The sequence below is a fragment of the Henckelia pumila genome, unplaced genomic scaffold (assembly GCF_033568475.1).
Source record: "Henckelia pumila isolate YLH828 unplaced genomic scaffold, ASM3356847v2 CTG_461:::fragment_3, whole genome shotgun sequence".
In the NCBI taxonomy this organism is placed as follows: Eukaryota; Viridiplantae; Streptophyta; class Magnoliopsida; order Lamiales; family Gesneriaceae; genus Henckelia; species Henckelia pumila.
Window position 1 is genome coordinate 1,244,299 of NW_027331831.1, and position 22,735 is coordinate 1,267,033.

Genomic DNA, 22,735 nt, shown 5'->3' on the forward strand with positions numbered 1-22,735 from the left:
TTGGGTCTTCGGATCAGTCATCTGAGCATCTCGAATCCGAGAATACAAAGCAGGCTCAGATAAGATCTTAAACATCTGGATACTCTGCATACCTTTCTTATGCTTGAAAGTATACCCTGAAGAACAACAATCTTCAATTGCACTTGCCACAGAACAAGTGTGTAGTGCAGTCACTCGCACCTTGCGACTTAAAGCATCAGTAGTGAGATTAGCAGCTCCTGGATGGTACTTAATTTCACAGTCATAATCCTTAAGCAAATCCATCCAACGTTTTTGTCTCATGTTCAATTCTGCCTGAGTAAACAAATACTTGAAACTTTTGTTGTCTGTGAAGATCTCAAATCTTTCTCCATAAAGATAATGACGTCAGATTTTCAACGCAAATACAATAGCTGCTAACTCAAGATCATGCACTGAGCAGTTATTTTCGTGAACTTTTAACTGTCTAGAGGCGTATGCAATCACATGCCCATTTTGAGTCAGGACACATCCCAGTCCCTGAAGATAAGCATATGTGTACACTACATACCCTCCAGATCCAGACGGTAAAGCCAACACAGGTGCAGAAGTCAACCGTCTACGAATTTCACAAAAATTTTCTTCACATTCTAAGGACCACTCAAAATTTACGCCCTTTAGAGTAAGTTGTGTCAAATTAGATCGAGCTAGCTGCGAGAAATTCGCGATAAAACGACGATAATATCCTCCTAGACCCAGAAAACTACAGATCTCAACTACCATCGTCGGACGCGACCAGTTCATTACTGCCTCAATCTTGATAGGATCTATAGACACTCCATCTGTAATGCCCCGTTTTTATCTTAAATGAGTTTATTTGAGTTAATCGGAGGTTTCAGAGTTCACAAGCCGACTTGATTTTGATCAGGGTCCATTTTGCAAATTTTGGAAATTTCAGGGACTAAAACGCAATTATTGGATTTTATATATTATCTACACTTGTATTGACTTTACAAACATCCCTCATCTTCCTCCCAACCGAGAAGACTCCATTGAAGCGCCCCTTTTGGGTTTCAAGCTTTGGGATTTCAGTCCGAACTCGATCCGTCCGTTGGAAATTATTTCTGAAGGCAGTTTAGCGATCACGGCTGCGAGAGCTTCGTTCTATCGTAAGTTTTTCTACGATCAGATACATTCTAGTTTTTGGATGTTGTTAGAATCGTTTGAGATTCGAGTATGTTGTTCTTGACAGAGTTTTGATCGTTTATTATCCGTCGGTTTTGAAATAGAGCGACGTTCGGATTTGTTATGATTTTTGGAAGCACTGTTCTTCAATCAGGTCCACGAACGGATATTTAATCCCTCTGATAGATTGCACTAGAAAATCTATCAGAAGTTTCTACGAAGAGAATTAACGAATTTGATCCGTTAAACCAGACTGTAATTCAAAATTCACAGACTGGATTTTATCGAGCAGAGGGGAAAAGGGGGCGGCCACTTCAGAGAAAAATACTAGGGTTTTTAGAAAATTTGTGACCTGTTGTGTGTAATTTCTGTACTGCAATAACTTATTTATAATATAGGCCGCTAACAGCTTAGGGCCCATTAGTCATAAGTTCAAGCCCGACAAGCAAAGCCCGCATGTTCAGAAATTAATATAAAATTCATCATGACTCCGATTGATAAACCGATTTCACCAATGTGCACAAAAACCATTTCTGCACATTTTAAAGTCAAGATAAATTTTTCTGAATCCGAATTCAGTGGTTTCCAAAAATGCCCATCCCTATGTCATTTTAGGAAATCTTACTCCTCTACTCTTAAATAAGAAGTCCAACTTCTTCGTTCATTAAATTTAACTCTTTAAATTTAACTATCTCAACGGGGATTAAAAATCCATTACTCTGTGTGACCCTCAATGGTTCAGGGATACATCTAGCCGTGGGCTCACAACTCCTTGTGACTCGGAACAACAATTTCCGACTTGCCCATCGAATCATGGTAAGAGCGCCTAGCAACATCGCCCCATGATTCCCTAGGTATCACTGATAGTGCCTGCAAGAACCAATAGATTTTGGTTAGCGTACAGTACGGTCCCTTCATCCATATATCCCGATCGAATCAACAACCATTGGTAAATCGAGAGTCGTTCGAGATTCGATAACTATGCAATACATCTTGAAGATCAAATAGTGACATCGCATGTGTTACTAAGAAACCATTTCTTAAAACACATCATGTACTCTGGCCAGAGATTCGTCACACTAATATCTCCTCAGATCGCATAGGATATCCACACTCGCAAGTATGTGGTGAATCCTTGACAACAAAGCATCGACTCCTATATGTGTTGTAACTGTACCCAATCCCGACACCTGATGACCCCAATAGAGTCGGTAAACGAGTCAAAGCACAGTACTAGCATATAGAGTCTCAATGATGTTTCAAGTAGTAAGGACTAATGGTGTACAACCAAAACCGCGGACTTTATCCACTCGATAAGTGATAACCACTTGGAAAGTCCGGATTGGGTAGTTCGATCATTCATCATATGAATATCCATTTGCATGCTTCGAACATCTCTATGTTCCTTACCAATGAAACGTGGTACTCTGCATCGCAAATGCTAGTCTCAAACTCGAGCGATCCTTATCCTTATTATCGGACGGCTCAATCGACTAGGAACAGTTTAGAATATACAGTGACTATAAGATGTGTTTCATGATAGACATCTCCATGTTACCACATCTTACATACACTATAGTATATTCAAGGTCTTTATCAAAACAACAATAGTATATCACAATATAACAATATGAAGAAAGATAAAGTCATTGCCATTAATAAAAGTATAAATTATATTAAACAAAAGATTGTTTATACAAAGAGTCATCAAAGCCCTTAGCCACAAGTTGGCTCACCGGGCACCCACTCTTTCAGAGACAAAGATGGTTGTGGATGAAATCTTAGAGAGTTGAGGGTGGAGGTGGTTAAATAGATTTAATAAACTAGTGATGATGGTGATAGAGTTGGTTGTGCATAAATTGTCGTCGAAGCTGTGGCGGCCGTGGAGAGTGTTGGAGAGTTGAGGGTCGGGATTGGGAAGAATTACACACAAACCGGTGGCAACAGTTGTGGACGTGGATAAATTTTTGGAGAGTTGAGAACTGCGCTTTGATAAACTGGTACCGACCTCGGGGGTGGAGGCAAATACGTTGGAATGGAGGGCGGGTTAAGGGACAAAGTGAGGTTTAACATGTCATCGGTATCCTCTTCGGAGCCATGTTCATTGATCTTTATTTTCGTGTCCATATGTAGGTAAATCAGGGCTCTTCCAATCATTAGGGGCTCGGGCGTATATTTGGATCTTGTTTTCGATGATGAACTGGACGATTTGAAATGATTTCTGTCACAAGTCAAACCTCATCTTGTATTTTCACTCGCATCTCTTGCATTGGAAGACATTGGTTATTGTTTGGATCTTGGTGGTGAGTAGTTTATGGAGGTTGTGCACTGTCCCACGTTGTTTCGTTGCCCAAGGTTACGGCAACAAGATCTTGATGAAGATGCTCTTTTCTCCAAGTGGGAGTTGAGTAGGGTTACGCCAAGAGCATACCGGCATTCATTGGTTGTCGTATCCGTTGAGAACTGCTCTTTGATAAACTGGTACCAACGCCAGAGGTGGAGGCAAAGAAGTTGGAACGTAGGGCGGGTTAAGGGACAAGGCGAGGTTTAACATGTCATCGGTGTCCTCTTCAAAACTGAATTGAAAAGAACTTGAGCCATGGTCGGTTATCTTTCTCTTCTTGTCCATATGCAGGTAAATCAGGGCTCTTCCAACCATTGGGGCTTGGGTGTACATTTTGCTCATGTTTTCGATGATAAACTGGATGATTTCAAATTATTTATGCCACAAGTCGAACCTCTTCTTGTAGTTTCGCTCGTATCTCTGGCATTGGACGATGTCGGTTATGGTGTGGATCTGGGAGGAGAGTAGGTTCTGGAGGTTGTGCACTGTGACACGGTGTTTATTTGGCCAATGAAATGGCGACGAGATCTTGATGACGATGATCTTTCCTTATAGAGGGAGTTGTGTAGGGTTACGCCGAGAGCATACCTGCATCCATGGGTTGCCATATCCTTGCCAGAAGGTTTTTGAGAGAGTGGCCGTGGGAGAGGTGGAGGTCTAGGCGGAGACGAAGATAGTTGTGGAGGAAGTATTTGAGAGTTGAGGGTTGCGGTGACCAAATGAATTTGATAAACTTGGGACGACGGAGATAGAGTTGGTTGTGTATAAATTTTCGTCGGAGTTGGAGGCGACCGTGGAGAGTGTGTTTAAGAGCCGAGGGCCAGGATGGTGAAAAATTGCACAAAAACTAGTGGCGACGATCATGGATGTGGATAGATTCTTTTAGAGTTGAGAACTGCAATTTGATAAACTGGTACCGATGTCGGAGGTGGAGTCAAAGATGTTGGAATGGAGTGCGGGTTAAGGAACAAAAAGAGGTTTAACATTTCAGCGATGTTTTCTTCGGGACTTAATTGAACGGAACCGGAGCAATGGTCATTGATCATTCTCTTCTTGTCCATATATAAGTAAATCAGGGCTCTTCCAAGCACTAGGGGCTAGGGCGTACATTTGGCTCTTGTTTTCGATGATAAATTGGATGATTTCAAATGATTTATTCTACATGTCGAACCTCATCTTGTTTTTTTGTTCGCATCTCTTGCATTGGACAACGCCGGTTATGGTATGGATCTGGGTGTAGAGTAGGTGCTGGAGGCTGTGCTCTGTGGCACAATGTTTTGTTGCCCAATAGTACGACGACGAGATCTCTATGATGATGCTCTTCTCTCCTCGATGGGGTTGTGTAGGGTTATGCCGAGAGCGTACCGGAATCCATGGGTTTCTGTATCCGTTGCCAGCTGGTTTTTGGGAGAGTGGCGGTGGCAGAGGTGGAGGTCGAGACGGAGACGAAGATGGTTGTGGAGGAAGTATTGCAGAGTTGAGCGTTGCGGTGGCCAAATGGATTTCATAAACTGGTGATAATGGAGACACATTTGGCTATGTATAAATTGTCGTCGGAGTTGAAGGCGGTCGTGGAGAGCGTATTGGAGAGCCGAGTACCGGATGGGGAAGAATTGTATACAAACTGGTGACGACGGTCATGGACATGGATAGATTCTTGGAGAGTTGAGAACCGCACTTTGATAAACCGGTATCGACGTCGGGGGTGGAGGCAAAGACGTTGGAACAGAGGGCGGGTTAAGGGAAAAAAAGAGGTTTAACATGTCATTGGTGTCCTATTTGGATATGAATTGAACGGAGCCGGAGCCATAGTTGTTTATCTTTCTCTTCTTGTCCATATGATTGTCATTTGTCACTATTCTCTATCTCTACCATTTAGATTTTTTTAACCACATCTCTATTATATATATATATATATATATATATATATATAAAGTTTTTTTATGGTGCCCAACACTATATGCCCACTTCATGCCCATCATATACAAATCAACTCATCTATTGTACCGGTCAACTCATCTATTGTACATGGTGGGCATGAAGTGGGCATATAGTGTTGGGCACCATAAAAGAACTCTATATATATATATATATATATATATATATATATATATATATATATATATATTATAGATTAAATTGAGCACCATCAAAGGAATGCATGCTAGTGTTGTCATGTTGCTCTCCATACATAGCGTCTGTTACTCTACGTTATTTTGCACAATTAACAATTTTTTACAGAAACAAAGTAAAAAAAAAAAAAATTCAAGCGTTGTGACATAGATTTTTATTCTAAAAAATACTTCAGTGATTAAAATCTCACCACCCAAGAAACTTAAATCACCATTTTGGGTTGGATTACTTTTCAAGAAAACTGTGACCATTAGATTTAGAATCCCAGTATGAATCCGATGAAACATTGTCAAAAGCATCAAATGCAGATCTCCCGTCATCGCTTGATGTACCAGAAATAGTTTGATTACTCATTGCAACTTTCTAACACGGGAACAATTTACTTGACCGTGAAATGTACATAACATCAATTATAAAAACAAATAAGCTCTCATTGTGATCCATGTCGCATTGAAATTACCAGATAGGAATCAATTTGGTAAGTGGTATTAATTAGGTTTCTTGGTGTACAGTAACTACACATCCATGGACAATTATAGATCATACAAATGATAACAAGGATGAATCACTTAATTCGCTCACACATTATATTATATTATGAAATGGCTCACACATAAATTACATACACTTTTATTTAAATTTTTTTTAAAATAAACCCTTCCATAAACTAACACACAATATCTATGGTTACAATGGTCTGAAGCTAACAAGGAAAATCAACATTAATCCTCGACGATGTTTTCTGATTATTTAACTCCAAGAATGACAAATCCAAAAATACTTCAACAATCATCAATTCAAAATTATTATAATTAATTTGAATACACACGCACATATATATATTAACACACTGACACACAAACCAAGGATATATGTGTATATGTAGAACTTGATTAATACATGCATACATGTTCATCTTATAACATAAATATGAATAAATCAGAGTCAAATCATGTCATAGACTACTTTCAATTACTATATTAAAAATGGACAGGTCAGCAATATATGAGAAATATTCATTTTTGGGCGACTAATCAATTGATTATTCTAATATATGATGAAATATTCATTTTTGGGTAGCTAACCCATTGATTATTATAAATTAAATATAATATTGGTTGTCCAATATAAAAATATTATATGAATGATTTATTATTATTTTTTTAATATGTGGATTTTATCTAAACATAATGTTGAAAAGATCGTCATTTTTTAGATAGAAAACAAAAAAGTTAACTATTTATATATAAACAATATTATCAATTATCTTAGATACCGTGATGATATATGATATAAGTGTTGCATGAGTATGTGCTATGTGATTCTCATGTTTTTATTGCTTTAGAACATGCATGTTTTTATAAATACTGGACTGCATCCCGTTAGATGTGAGTCATGACAGTTTTCATCGATGATGAGTTACTCCTTATGGATTCGTGTCTGGGGAGGCTCAGCCCTTAGTTTTGCTATAACTAGGAGCGACCACGACGGTGGAGTAGACGCTATAGTTGATCAGGGAATATACGAATGACCCCGCAGACTAGCTATCTAGCACGGCGCTGTATATTCATGGCGCCCCTGAGCAGACTGATTTACTCTTGTTTTAAAGTCACATATGTGCTGCATATATTTTATATATCATTGCTTCCGTATTGAGCGTAGTCGCTCACGTCCAGTATTTTTCTATATGTCTGGACACCCCATTCGACGAAAAAGTGCAGGTTCAGGTAGTGTGCCCAGTAGCTTGGAGAGACCAGCGACCAGTGAAGACAGTGGGATTAGATGTACGTTTTACTTGCCTTCAGGATTATTTATTCGATTGGGTTGTAATCGAATTTATTTAACCGGTTATATTATGCCGATCAACATTTATTTAAGTCTTCCGTAGTGAATTATTTAATTCATTTAATTGCATGCTTAATTATGCTCTAAACTCAGATTAGGTAGTGGATCCAGGTTGGGTCGCTACATTTATTGGTATCAGAGCGCATGCAAAGAGACTTTTGGGACATAGTAATGAGACTTTGGGTTATCCTTGTAGGAATTATAAGACCTTTAAAAGAAATGATGATGAGGCGTTTAGGTTGCCCGAAGACTATCATCATCGGCAGGATTTTTAAAGATTTGGATTATGGGATTCCAGCAAGTGTGGAAAGGAGCTATCTTCTTTGCACAAAATCGCAGTCCACTTCTGCTTGAAATCTAAAATCATTTTAGGGTTTTGTTGCTCGCACCCTAAGCTTCATTTCTAGCCTTCAATCGACACTTTTTGAGCAAGAAATAGAGTTTGACGAAGTGTGTTTGCGAGTTGTTTTGCACAATTTATTCCAATCCCAATTTTCTTCGGTTTCATACCAATTTCCAACAACTTCTATGATATTTTGGTTGTTTATAGGTTGGATTCGAAGCTTGGAACTATCCTAATTCAAGCCCTAATTTCGCAGCTCGTTTCACTTCTCCAACGAGATTTCGACAGAGTAGCGCGTTGTTCGGATTTCAGATAAGTTTGGCTTTGAGTTGGACAAATTTTATTCTTATTTTCAACTTTTAACTCGATATTTTAGTTCTTTATCGTGAGGTTCAATGGGCTGCTTGGAGATGAAAAAGTATCCCCTCGATTTTTCAAATTCTATTGCAATTATCACATTATTATTGATATATAAATCCGTTATTCTTGTAGATGTCGAATTATTCAAGTTTGATGTTGATAGGAATTATTGTTTCTGTTACAAAGTTTACATATATGTATATAGGTACATCTTTTCAAAAGAAAGAGGATCAAAAGGGTGTCATTGTTCTATTTGTCATCGGCAGAAGTTATTTTTTTCTTCTCTGACCTTTTTTCAACATTTGTATATGCACTAGATTGGTGTTGCACTCATTGGAGTTTGCTAGAGTCTAATTTATCATTCACTGCTCATCGTCGGCACATAACGATTTAATTGCCACAATCCTGGGAATTAGCTCCCAAACGATTTGATTTTTTTTTGTTGTATTTAAATTCCACTTCTTATGTTGCCTTATTTTTCTCATCTTGTTTGTTATTGCAATAATTAATCATTGGAATGGTCGTTTTTCCTAGCCTAAACATGTTTATTAATTCATTACCACCTTTCGAATGTTGGTTTACAGTGAAGATTAACTATCTTAGTATTGTATTAAATGATTTTTTTTCAAAAAAAAAATTGACTGTGTTAACTTTCCTGTCAATTCGATGTTTTTCGATACTCTGTGGCTGTTATGTATATGTATGGATTCTCCCACACTCCCCACCTCGTCTCTTGTTAGTGTCTAATTGTTTGATTATAAATCCTAGTGTCATGATTTGTGATGCAAAGGAGTGTTGGTGCCAATACTCAGATCCTGCTCTTCTTCAAATGGTCCTCGCTCTGTTTATCGTTGGTTTTCCATTTTTTTTTCCTTCTTCTCGATCTCCAACAGGTTGAACTGAGACAGTCCTTTAGTGAAAATTTGATGACCCATAATTTTTTTTTTATCGGTGTCATAGGAACACTATCAATCTTTGATTTCATTCTTTCAGTTCTTTTGTTCACACTCAAATTATTTTGTACTGAAATATTTCTGAGAACCTTTGATTAGAGTGGGTTTGTACTTCGTATAATTGGTTGGTGGATCCTGATAATGTTACATCAATTCAAGAAAACACGGCGGAACTATTGTTTGAAGCTGAATAGGTAGCTATGGCTACAAGGGAAGCCCTTAAATGGAAGATTTCTCAAGTTGCTGCCAAAGACTTCAAGTCCCAGATTGCCAAAGTGCTTCGAAGTGTATATATGTGCAAAGATTTGAAATTTCAAGAAGGTAAAAACTTTATAATTATTGAGTTTTTCAATTGGGGAAATATGATTATCCTGTTAAATTTATAGTATATCTGTGATGTATGGAGAAACAGTAGGTCCCTGTGGATTCCATATAGGATCCATTTTGATCTAACCTACCCAATAAAAAGTTAAGGGTATATATATGTTTCGGTTAAACAAGACGTTGCTGCAATAATACTTGCTTAGTGTGGCATGCTTTCTTCTTTTTGTTTTCATTTTCGTTTTTTTTTGTTCTGTTTTGTTTTGTTTTTTCCAATTTTGTCATTTTTTCCGTTTTTACTCAATGCCTCCTTTGTTTTAGACAAATTTGGAGCAGCATTGATGGTGGTACAATCCGATATCAGTGGCAAAATAACAGTAAGATATTTATCTATGCTTGATATATTCTTGTAGGTTAAGATGCTGTCAATTTTTGTTGGATGTCAAGGCTGATGTTATCTATTCATTAACTTTTTTCAGAGGTTGGAATCTAAGTGATGTTAATTTTGAGATACATTTTAGGTGACTTTTGTCCAAATTCTCCAAACAGCAGGTTCAGCGAGGGTGGACTCAACAACTTGGGCAACCCAAGCTTGGTGCATGCTCAGAGCATCTTGTTTATTAAATAATTAATATTATATAATATATCCCTTTGTTGTAACATATTTAATTTCGATTTTAGATGAGTTATTTTGTGTGTTTCATAGATGGTGACATAACACATGGATATATATATATATATATATATACACACACATGGATATATATAGATTTCAGCAACCGTAATTTCTCTTGCTATCTGGATTTTGGATAATAAGCAAGCTTGAAAAATTAGCTTATGTTCTCATGCCACAAAAAAAACGTACAATTAGGATTTCTGGTACTTTTCAGTTTTAATGGTCGAGGATGAGTAAGTATTTTGTTTGTCGAGCTTCTTCGTTGTAGTGACCCTTACCCGGATCACCTACTAAACAGAACTTAGGCATGCAATTAACTTAATAAAACAGATATCAGAATAAAACTGCGGAAACCAATAACATTATACAATCCCAAGTAAAGGAATCTGTAATTATCCAATATTATACAACCAAATCGAATAGCTGTATAAACCCAAACAACAGTAATAAAACCTAGACGAAGCTCCAGCTGGCCAACCACTGACTAGCCCCTCCTGGATCCACCCTCCTCGTCCAATCGCAAACCTGCCCCATGGAATAGGGTGTCCAGAAAATACAGAGTACGAGACGTGAGCATAAAATGCTCAGTGCGAGAGTATGAGTATACATGCATGCAAAGTGAACTCCCTATAGACTCGAGGTCAAGGATCAGATAACAGAGACAGACCGGGCCCTGGTATGTAGCACGTTGTGCCGTCGCTTCAGGAGGTGGCTCCCATATCGAGATAATCGTGGAAACGCCGGACCCAAATCGATGGAAGTCCATCCACTAACAGGATAGGGTACAACCCTACTAACAGACATCTCGAAGGAGATACAGCAAGATGCAAATGAATGCAGCATAATATCATGGCATATAAATCATGCAGTCATATAATACATGCATACTCAGTCAGGATATCTCGAACAGTACTTTCGTACCTCAATACAGTGAAAGCTCTACCAACTCTAGGTCCATGCCTATAGTCTGCTCTACACTGCCAAATGATACTACTATCATTAAAGTGCTCTAAAAGCCTTAACTAAGCTATTGCATACACCTAAATATTTATAGGAAGCAAAAGCTATACCTTCGTCTGTCGTTAGCCCTTTGATGTCGATGCCCCCAGAACTTGGGCATGACTCCTCTACGACTACCGAACGCCTCTCCGACCTTCGGACCAAGCCTAAGAAGACTAGAACAGCTCCAAAAGGACTAAAAAGGAAAGGAGAACTCGGAATTGGCAAATGAAAGTGAAGTCTCGGCCTTCTATTTATAGACAACGATCGGAACTTCCGATCCTTGATCGGAATGTTCGAACCTCGATCGGAACGTCCGATCCTGCCATCGGAGCTTCCGAAGATCCTGATCTGCCACGTGTCAAAATATCACTCGATGACTCCGGATAGGGGTGATCGGAGCCTCCGGTCCTGATCGGAGCTTCCGATCCAACCACACGTCATGCCTGACGTAATATCGATCGGTGCCTCCGATCGCTCATCGGAGCTTCCGATCCTGTTCGGAGCTTCCGATCGTGCCTTCGGAGCTTCCGATCCGTCCAATACCCAATTCAATTAATTAGCATTAATCCTTTAATTACTCAATTAGGGCACGGGCTACTACATTCTCCCCCACTTAAGATATTTCGTCCTCGAAATCAGATCTTAAGTACCGAATGCAAATACAGAAATCAGAAACATTCTTTATTCAATCAAACGTTTACAGAGTTTGCAACTGAATACAACTTAAAGAATGAAATCAAAACAACTCAGGGTGGTCTTTACGCATCCTGTCCTCAAGCTCCCAAGTGGCTTCCTCAGTGCCTCGGCGCTGCCACTGAACTAAAACCAAAGGAATGACTTTGTTCCGTAAAACCTTATCCTTATAATCCAGGATGCGAAGAGGTTTCTCAACATAAGTCAAATCCTTGTCTACCTGAACCTCAGATCGCTGCAGAATATGAGATTCATCCGCCACATACCGTCGCAACAGAGATACGTGGAACACGTCATGAATACTGGATAGATGCGGTGGCAAAGCAAGTCGATAAGCCAAATCGCCAATGCTCTCCAAGATCTCAAACGGACCGATAAATCTGGGAGACAACTTGCCCTTAAGGCCAAATCTGAGAATCTTGCGGAAAGGTGACACTCTCAGAAACACTTTCTCCCCGACCTCGAACTGCAAAGGCCTACGCTTGATATTAGCATAACTGGCCTGACGATCCTGGGCAGTCTTAATCCGTTTCTTGATTTGATCAACAATGTCTATCGCCTGCTGGATAAACTCCGGTCCTTCAGCCTGTCTCTCCCCCACTTCTTCCCAGAAGAGTGGAGTACGACAACGTCGCCCATACAACGCTTCAAAAGGTGCCATCCCAATACTAGTGTGATAGCTGTTGTTGTAAGCGAACTCGATCAACGGCAAATGATCCTGCCAGGCTGAACCAAAATCCAAGACGCACGCTCTAAGCATATCCTCTAACGTACGGATAGTGCGCTCTGACTGACCATCAGTCTCTGGATGATAGGCTGTACTCAAACTGAGAGTAGTACCCATCGCACGCTGAACACTCCCCCAGAATCTAGAAGTAAACCTGGGGTCACGATCGCTGACAATGCTCACAGGCACTCCATGAAGTCGGACGATCTCCTGAATGTACATCCGTGCCATGCGATCCACAGAGTACTCTCGGCTATAGGCAATGAAATGCGCTGACTTGGTGAGTCGGTCCACCACAACCCAGATAGCATCACAGTTCCTCGGGGATACCGGCAAATGGGTCACAAAGTCCATAGTGATAAACTCCCATTTCCATTCAGGAATAGGCAGACTGTGAAGCAATCCTCCAGGTCGTCGGTGCTCTGCCTTGACCTGTTGACACACCAAACATCTCGAAACAAACTGATAAACACTGCGTTTCATTCCCTTCCACCAGAAACGAGTACGTAGATCCTTGTACATCTTGTTGCTCCCAGGATGAATACTCAACTTAGTGCGATGTGCCTGAGATAAAATCTCCTCTCGCAACTCTTCATCCTGTGGAATCACAAGCCTACCAGACAAACACAGAAAGCCATCTGACTGATAATGAAATCCAGACGAGCTACCCTCGTTAGCTAGACGAGCTAAACGCTGGGTCTTTGAATCAGACATCTGAGCATCTCGGATCCGCGAATACAAGGCTGGCTCAGATAATATCGCAAACATTTGGATACTCTGCATACCTTTCTTATGCTTGAAGGTATAACCTGAAGTACAACAGTCACTGTTCGCACTAGACATCGAACAAGTCTGAAGTGCGGATAGTCGCACCTTGCGACTCAAAGCATCAGCGGTGAGATTAGCAGCTCCCGGATGGTACTTAATCTCGCAATCATAGTCCTTAAGCAAGTCCATCCAACGTCTCTGTCTCATGTTCAATTCTGCCTGAGTGAACAAATACTTGAGACTCTTATGGTCGGTGAAGATCTCAAATTTCTCGCCATAAAGATAATGACGCCAGATCTTCAAAGCGAACACAATGGCTGCTAACTCCAAATCATGGACTGGGTAGTTGTCCTCGTGAAGCTTCAGCTGTCTAGAAGCGTATGCGATCACATGCCCATTCTGAGTCAGGACACAACCTAACCCCTGAAGAGAAGCATCCGTGTAAACTACATACCCTCCAGATCCTGACGGTAATGCTAACACCGGCGCAGAAGTCAACCGCCGTCGAAGCTCACGGAAATTCTCCTCACACTCGGAGGACCACTCAAAATCCTTGCGGGTAAGCTGCGTCAACGGTCGAGCTAACTGGGAGAAGTTCAGAATGAAGCGACGATAATACCCTGCTAGACCCAGAAAACTACGGATCTCAGCAACTGTCGTCGGACGCGACCAATTAAGTACCGCTTCAATCTTGCTTGGATCAACAGAAATCCCCTCCCTGGATATGATATGGCCAAGAAAGACCACTCTATCCATCCAGAACTCACACTTGCTCAGCTTGGCGTACAATTGCTCATCTCGAAGAGTCTGCAGTACCAACCGCAAGTGAGAAACATGTTCTTCCGTATTACGCGAATACACCAAGATGTCGTCAATAAAGACCACGACAAACTTGTCCAAATACTCCCTGAAGACACGGTTCATCAAATCCATGAATATAGCCGGCGCATTAGTCAAACCAAATGGCATCACTAGGAACTCGTAATGCCCATAGCGAGTACGGAATGCAGTCTTGGCTACGTCCTGATCACGGACTCTCAACTGATGATACCCAGATCTCAAGTCAATCTTGGAGTAAATTGATGTGCCCTGCAGCTGGTCAAACAAGTCATCAACACGAGGCAACGGATACTTGTTCTTCACAGTCACTCGATTCAGCTGCCGATAGTCAATGCACAGCCGCATCGACCCATCCTTCTTCTTCACGAAGAGAACAGGAGCTCCCCAAGGAGATACACTAGGACGAATGTACCCCTTGTCCAAAAGATTCTGTAGCTGATTCTTTAACTCACGCATCTCTGACGGAGCCAGACGATACGGTGCTCTAGAAATAGGCGAAGTACCCGGCATCAACTCTATGCCAAACTCGACTTCCCTAGCAGGAGGAACACCCGGAATCTCATCAGGAAACACATCTGGAAATTCATCCACAACAGGAATGCTCTCTATCCCAATACTCTCAGCGGACAAATCAACTGCATAGATAAGGTAGCCTTCCCCGCCAGACTCCAGAGCTCGACAGGCTCTCAAAGCTGATACCAAAGGCATCGGGGGTCGCGCTCCCTCACCATAGAAAAACCAACTCTCACTCCCTTCCGGATGAAAGCGTACTAATCTCTGATAGCAGTCTACTGAAGCTCGATAGGTAGTCAGCACATCTATTCCCAGAATGCAATCAAAGTCGTCCATCGCCAGGACCATGAGATTCGCTAACAGAATGTTCCCTTCGAACTCTAAAGGGCAACCCATCACTAGACGCTTAGCCAAAGCAGATTGGCCCGTCGGAGTAGAACAGATATCAGAATAAAACTGCGGAAACCAATAACATTATACAATCCCAAGTAAAGGAATCTGTAATTATCCAATATTATACAACCAAATCGAATAGCTGTATAAACCCAAACAACAGTAATAAAACCTAGACGAAGCTCTAGCTGGCCAACCACTGACTAGCCCCTCCTGGATCCACCCTCCTCGTCCAATCGCAAACCTGCCCCATGGAATAGGGTGTCCAGAAAATACAGAGTACGAGACGTGAGCATAAAACGCTCAGTGCGAGAGTATGAGTATACATGCATGCAAAGTGAACTCCCTATAGACTCGAGGTCAAGGATCAGATAACAGAGACAGACCGGGCCCTGGTATGTAGCACGCTGTGCCGTTGCTTCAGGAGGTGGCTCCCATACCGAGATAATCGTGGAAACGTCGGACCCAAATCGATGGAAGTCCATCCACTAACAGGATAGGGTACAACCCTACTAACAGACATCTCGAAGGATATACAGCAAGATGCAAATGAATGCAGCATAATATCATGGCATATAAATCATGCAGTCATATAATACATGCATACTCAGTCAGGATATCTCGAACAGTACTTTTGTACCTCAATACAGTGAAAGCTCTACCAACTCTAGGTCCACGCCTATAGTCTACTCTACACTGCCAAATGATACTACTATCATTAAAGTGCTCTAAAAGCCTTAACTAAGCTATTGCATACACCTAAATATTTATAGGAAGCAAAAGCTATACCTTCGTCCGTCGTTAGCCCTTTGATGTCGATGCCCCCAGAACTTGGGCACGACTCCGCTACGACTACCGAACGCCTCTCCGACCTCCGGACCAAGCCTAAGAAGACTAGAACAGCTCCAAAAGGACTAAAAAGGAAAGGAGAACTCGGAATTGGCAAATGAAAGTGAAGTCTCGGCCTTCTATTTATAGACAACGATCGGAACTTCCGATCCTTGATCGAAACGTCCGAACCTCGATCGGAACGTCCGATCCTGCCATCGGAGCTTCCGAAGATCCTGATCTGCCACGTGTCAAAATATCACTCGATAACTCCGGATAGGGGTGATCGGAGCCTCCGGTCCTGATCGGAGCTTCCGATCCAACCACACGTCATGCCTGACGTAATATCGATCGGTGCCTCCGATTGCTCATCGGAGCTTCCGATCCTGTTCGGAGCTTCCGATCGTGCCTTCGGAGCTTCCGATCCGTCCAATACCCAATTCAATTAATTAGCATTAATCCTTTAATTACTCAATTAGGGCACGGGCTACTACATTCGTCCTTTGTCAATCGCAATCATGATGCGGATGACTTCAGGCATCCTATTGATAGACAAGTGATTCTTGAATCTTGTTGCCACTTTTCTTTTGACAAGATGTTTCAATTCGTATTTTGAGATTTTCTTGTGTTGTCTGTGTTTTTCATGTGGATTTTTATTCAGTTTGTTTCCGATGATTTGTTCTTTTAATGCAGGAACTGTTGCAGGGCAAGTCACACTTTTGGAGAATATAGGGAAATCTGTTCTTGTAGCTGAAAATCAGGTCATCGGATTCAATAAACACTAGTTCTCCTACATATAGGCCAGATATGGGCATGTTTGGATTCTGATAATTAGAATATTGATTGGTATGGATGTTCTTATGCGCTCATATATTGGCAACAAACATTGTAGAAAGATTCTCGTGGGTTCTTTTATATGTTTTATGTTTTTCATGCGTAACTAAACTTTGACTAAAAGATTGTGCCTACAGGTTTATGCAATGTCGGTATTCAACTTGGTTGAGAGAACAATTTCGAAGAGATTTAGCATCATCCCTTCTGGATTTGTGCTTAGCCTCATTGTCCATTCTGTCTATGTAGGTGAGAATCTTATCATGGTTTAAATATTTTTGCAGCTTTTACCCATTTCATTGGTGTGACGTTCCCTTTCTTTGGTGATCTTCTTAGCTTCTTTGTTGGATTTGGATTGCTCCAACTTCTTACTTTGTGAGCCAACCCTCCGAATTAATACTATGTTTATGCTTTGTGAGCCAGCCCTCTGAGAAGTACATAAAACATACAAAAAGATAAGATCCGCAAATATTAAAACTTTAATTCTCATTTACTAACTTTTCAACATATATTAAATAAAATACTAATAAATATATTTGTCTGTGTATATACGTAGCACGGTGATACTCTAATGATTCATGTGAAACATCCTAGGATTTATCCAAGTACGTGTTTCATTTCCCATTGGTGACCCAAAACAGGATGTCAAGTTTCAAGTGAGAATTATTTGGGTATGAGATTCTTGCTCTTATTCTTGCTTTATTGCTGTTTTTGGAGATTATCTGAATTTGTTCCTCTTCTGGGTGGTTTTAGATATATGTATTCCGATTCTTTTTTAAACAGGTTGATCATTAGTATGTATCTTCATCAGTGGGGAATGGAAGAGATACAACAGCTGGAAATGAAGCTGGAGGCATTACTAAGAAATGTCACATCAAGGAAGGTGGTGTTTTTTTTCACTCACTCCATATAATATTAACTGACTTAATTTTTTTTTATGGAGTGATTCTTTTTTTTCCAGAAAGAACTTGCCATGAATGAGCTTCCTATTTCTCTGGATCAAACAAAGGTTTCTTCTACTTTCTTTGTTATTTTAGTCTAATTCCTGATAAAACGTATGACAAATTAGTGATTTTTGATGTCATGTTAATTTTTTTTCTAGTGTTACATCACTACTTTCCTGTGTCACACTAGGAATTAGACTAAATGGCTGAAAATTAAAGTTAGAGTACTAAAACCGAACAGTAAAAACCATGAATCGAAACCTAACATTTAACAAGTTAATTAACCAAAAAAAAATATTTCCCCTATTTTCTGTCATGTATGTATATATATATATTTCAGCATTTATAGCATTATGTAAATATATGTTTTCTGAACTCTTTGTACTTGAAAAATATAAATTTTCAAAAATCTGGGAAAGGGTACACAAGAAGCATACAATCAGCAGAAATGGTGCCTGGTAATGAAGAAACTGGATGTCCCAATATCTCTAACATGATAAATAGTAACTATCCAGCAAGATGGCTTCCACCACCTCCAGTTGTTTACAAAGCTAATTTTGCTGGAGCCCATTTCCAAGAAATGAATGCTTCTGGAACCGGGTGGATTTCCATAACTTGGGAGGAGAATTCATGGCTGCCCAAGCACGGTTTTTTTTTTGAACATATTTCTAATATCTTTTTAAGGGTTGTGTTGCTTGACCTTTGTTTTATTAGTGTCATTTGTAGTCATTTTATTGGTTGTTTATGAATTTTTTTTAGAACATTGAAAAATATTATTATCGAACGTTGGAAAATTGAATATTAAATTTTATTTTTGAATTTTGTATATTAAATTATTTATAATACTATAAATTGTGTATTTAATTTTATTTTTTTTTTGTTTTTTATCTAAAAAAAGACAACTTTTTTAAATCATTGTCGTAGGCTTTTTAAAACTGTTGTTAAATAATGTGTTATTAAATGGGGTGTTTAAACACCCCCTTTAACAACATAGTCTTTAACAACAGTTTTGAAAGGCTTACGACAACGGTTTTTCACCGTTGTCTTTAGTCTCTTTTCTTGTAGTGGAAGGATCGTGTCCGAGTTTTCGAAACTTCTACTCATATGAATCCTAGCTGTGGATCGAGTACCAGATGATGGAGGCAGTGACAGAGGATTGGTTGGGACACACTTGATGTTTGCATCTGTTCCATTAGGCCATGATGACACTCCTCTGAATATTCTCCACTCGTAGTTGGAGAGGTTGTCATAGAGATTTTATCTCATTCATCGGGGGTTACACATATAACAGTGATGCACCCGATTGAGTGATAAAGAATCTCTAGGTTTTGAAGCGTGAATAAATATGTATGTCGGAGTATGCTTGCATCGATGCTTAGACATATGAGAAACTTCATGCTCAAAATCAAGATGAGTGCGATGATTTAAATCTTTTGTTGTTGTAAACAGTATTTCAGTTGTAAGTAATGAATCATCAAACTCTGGTTGTATCATTTCAAGTTATTGGTTGTACATTTTTCATTGTATTTTGAATACTGAATTTTTATTATATGGGACTGTAATAAAGAAATTGTACATAACTTGAAACGATGATAAATGTATTATTTTTGGAGATAAATCCAGCGATTTGTTGGTCAGTGTTCGACTGTGGTGATTTTGCTAAGGTTCAGCATGGTTTTAGTTGATGGGTTCAAGGTGTTTTATTAGGATGACCTAGTTAGCTTGTGGACTAAAGTTAGTGTCAGCAATGAGGTGATTCATCAGGGGCATGTGTTTTGTTCTAGGTAGTGACCTTGTGATGACGGATTTTCACCAGGGTGCCAGGTCGAGTAATACAAAGAGTTGTGAAATATTACCAGGAGTAGACGTGAGGAGGTGCGCCCCTATGCCGGTATTACCTGGGAGCCTTTGTGATTCAGGAGGTGGCGGTGGGAAGGCTACTCAGTCTAGGGATTTCTAGCAGTCGCGAGGGGGTATGACCTTGGTGTGGATAGATACCGGGTCTGGTATCGGAATTTTATTTATCGTCTGGCCTTTGTCAAAGATATTGGTTTGGGTTTTTCTACTGTCAAGACCAATCTTGGAGGGATTTTCGTGACAAGCGAGTGCTCTGAGTAGATAGGTTTGACCTATGAGATATTGCTAGACGAGTGGATCTAGTAGATAGTCAAACTTCTACCAGTGGTGGCGCAGAGTGTCGTTTGATGTCTTCCGAGACTAAGCATAGGATTTTTCACGGGATGGAAATGATCTTGGTTGATGGATCGAGGGAAATTCCTTGGGTTTTAGTTCACCTTGGTGTCGCTTTGAGTGAACAAGGTAGCGGTTATTATTTATTAAATGACGCAAGAAGAGCGCCAGTCTCTTAGCTCTTGCTTGATGCTGTCAGGGATAGGTGAGTTGAATCCAGCACGACTTTGTATTCCAAGTGATTGGGATTAGAAGATGTGTGGCAACTGGGTCAAGATTATTGATCGAGCCATGTAGGTTTCAATAATCAGTGGTTGTCTGATTTGATTAACACCGACAGGCCTAGTAGAAGCCACAGTAGATCGACGTGGTCGATGAGTGAGTCCAATCAGTGATGGTTAGGATGAAGCGAATAGAGGAAGTACTTGGGACAATATGGCACTAGTAGAATTTCTGCATATTACTTCGCTACTTTTTACTTCAGAGATCATTATTGCCGAAGTAATACATAGTTATTTACTGCGGTTATAAAACTGACGAAGTAAAATGTAATTTTAGACTTCATCGATTAAAAAGAACGGGCTTCACTTACATTTTAAGTAACTTTTTACTTCATCAAATTTAATTTGATGAAGTAAAAAGGTGAAAATAATTATTAAAACTTACATGTTGTGAAGTAATAGGTTGATCCGTTTAAAATTCTCTATTTTCTCTTGATCCCCTTTCTCTCGATCTCCAATCGATCTCCAATTGCAAATCCATTTATGCTTTTCCATTCTTTTCCTGCAGATCGATGTTTGCCGGCTGCCATCACTTCTGCCTGGTCTAGGGCTTCTGTGTGTATGGTGCATTGGGGTTTCTGAATATTTTGAAGGCAGCGGCGTTGTCCTTGCCAGTCCCGAGCCCAGGAATCCCTTGTAGTTCCCGTGGTTGAAGCAGTGCCATCTTCCTAACCTCTTTTCGATTTCAATTCCCTGAATCTGCGAGAATGGGAAGAGGCTCGTCGGAGACAAAATTGGTTCAGGAACTGATTTTAAATGCCGCCAGATCCGCCCTCCCTCAGCTGCTTGGTGTTGCTCGTCGGGCTCAGGCATCTCGACCGTAACCGTGAATTTCTTCCAAGAAACTCTGGAGAACAAGAAGAAAATCGCCAAGCATTTAGGCCGACCTCTCATACAAACTAATCCTTATGAGGTAACTTTTACCTCTGTTGTTTTTATTTTATTAACAGAAATTATCGAATTACTCCCATTTTGCATCATTTTGCTGCAAGATAGGTTTTAAGCATTTTTATGAGTTGAGACTTGACTGCTTCGGAAATTTTACTATGTTGATTTTAGGATGAAGTCCATTCAAGGTTTAAGTAGATGATTTTGATAAGTTTGATTTATATGATATCGTGGATAAGTATCAGGTTTACTGAACTTAGATAAAGATTTCAGAAGTGTGTTTTCTGAGATGCACTGCATTTGGGTGGGCAGATAATTGATCCAGAACCAGGGGAATTCGACCAACACCACTTAAATATACAATATTTCAAAATTTACGTATTATTCTAGAAAATAGATGGAATCACCCCCTCCCTGCTAGTCACTAGACCAATGTTTTGTATTCATTCCTGCTAGTGCCTTTGAGTTTAAAATTTTTTGTGCTTTTGGGTATTTTGAAAAGTATTGGAATTTGATCTTCGAGTGTTGTTCCGCGATCACAGAATTCAATCTTTATGAGCGTCTTGGGGTAGACAATTTTTTTGATCGGTCTTCGATCAAGGAAGGGTACCAGGATGTTTTTGTGGATCATGTCAAATGGGTAGGTTGCTTGAAATGTGCCTTATTTGCTGCTAAAACATTTGCTATTGAATCAGTATATGGAAGAGCTTGAGTTGTGGCTCAATGGGCTGATCATGAAGACAAGATTCAAGAAGCTATTGGCGTATGCCCAGTGGACTGCATCTCGTAAGAATACCATCCATACCACTTTATCATATTTATAATTCTTGTTTAATAACATCTTTTCTTGATTTGATACAATTTTTTTATCTATATGAACTAATATCGCTTTTTGGTTCCTTGTAAATACTCATTTTTCATCTGAACAACAGGTTTGTGAAGAGGTCTGACCTGCCAGCCTTCGAATTTATAATCTTCCTCATTCCAGAGGAAAATGCAGATGATATGTTTGAGGAAATTGTGAAATTTCTTGTTTTGATGAGTATATTTAATTTTTTTTTCTTGAAATTGAGTTACACGTTTTCATTTGAGTAGATTGTGAACATTCGTCTTATATCTTAGAATATTTGCAATGGGTTCCTTAATTTCTATTAAACAAACATGAAGCTATTTCGAGCATAGTCCAGTCTTTTTCCCTAAATTTATGGACACGGTGATGGGCTTATTTCTCTATTCCATGCTTTTCTTTTCTTTTTTTGGGTTTTTTTTCCATATCAGTTGAAGATCTGTCGGTTTTGTGTTCTTGGGATGCATTACTTTCTTCTGGTTTTGCTGTGTCGAACGTCTGGGATATGCAGGTCACCTAAGATGATTTTATTATAATTGTTTCATAGTATCCTTTTAATAAAGATGATCGTTGTTCAGTTGTTTATAGACTGCAGTGGCTTGGAAAGTCGATGTTTTGCTATCACTAATATGATTTTGGTGCGTCTAACCTAGCTTTTGTTTTAATCACTTTTTTTGTGTTTCGACAATGAACATTTGAAGTATCTCGAGACATTCAGAGAGTTCTATACTTTTGAAATCATAGAATGTCATCTCTCTTGGATGAGAATTCTTGAAACAAACATTAACTCACATTTTTGTTTGGATGAGAATCTTCTCCAGAATGCCTCCCCGGGTCTTGTATGAATATTTACTCTGATGAAGGAAATAATA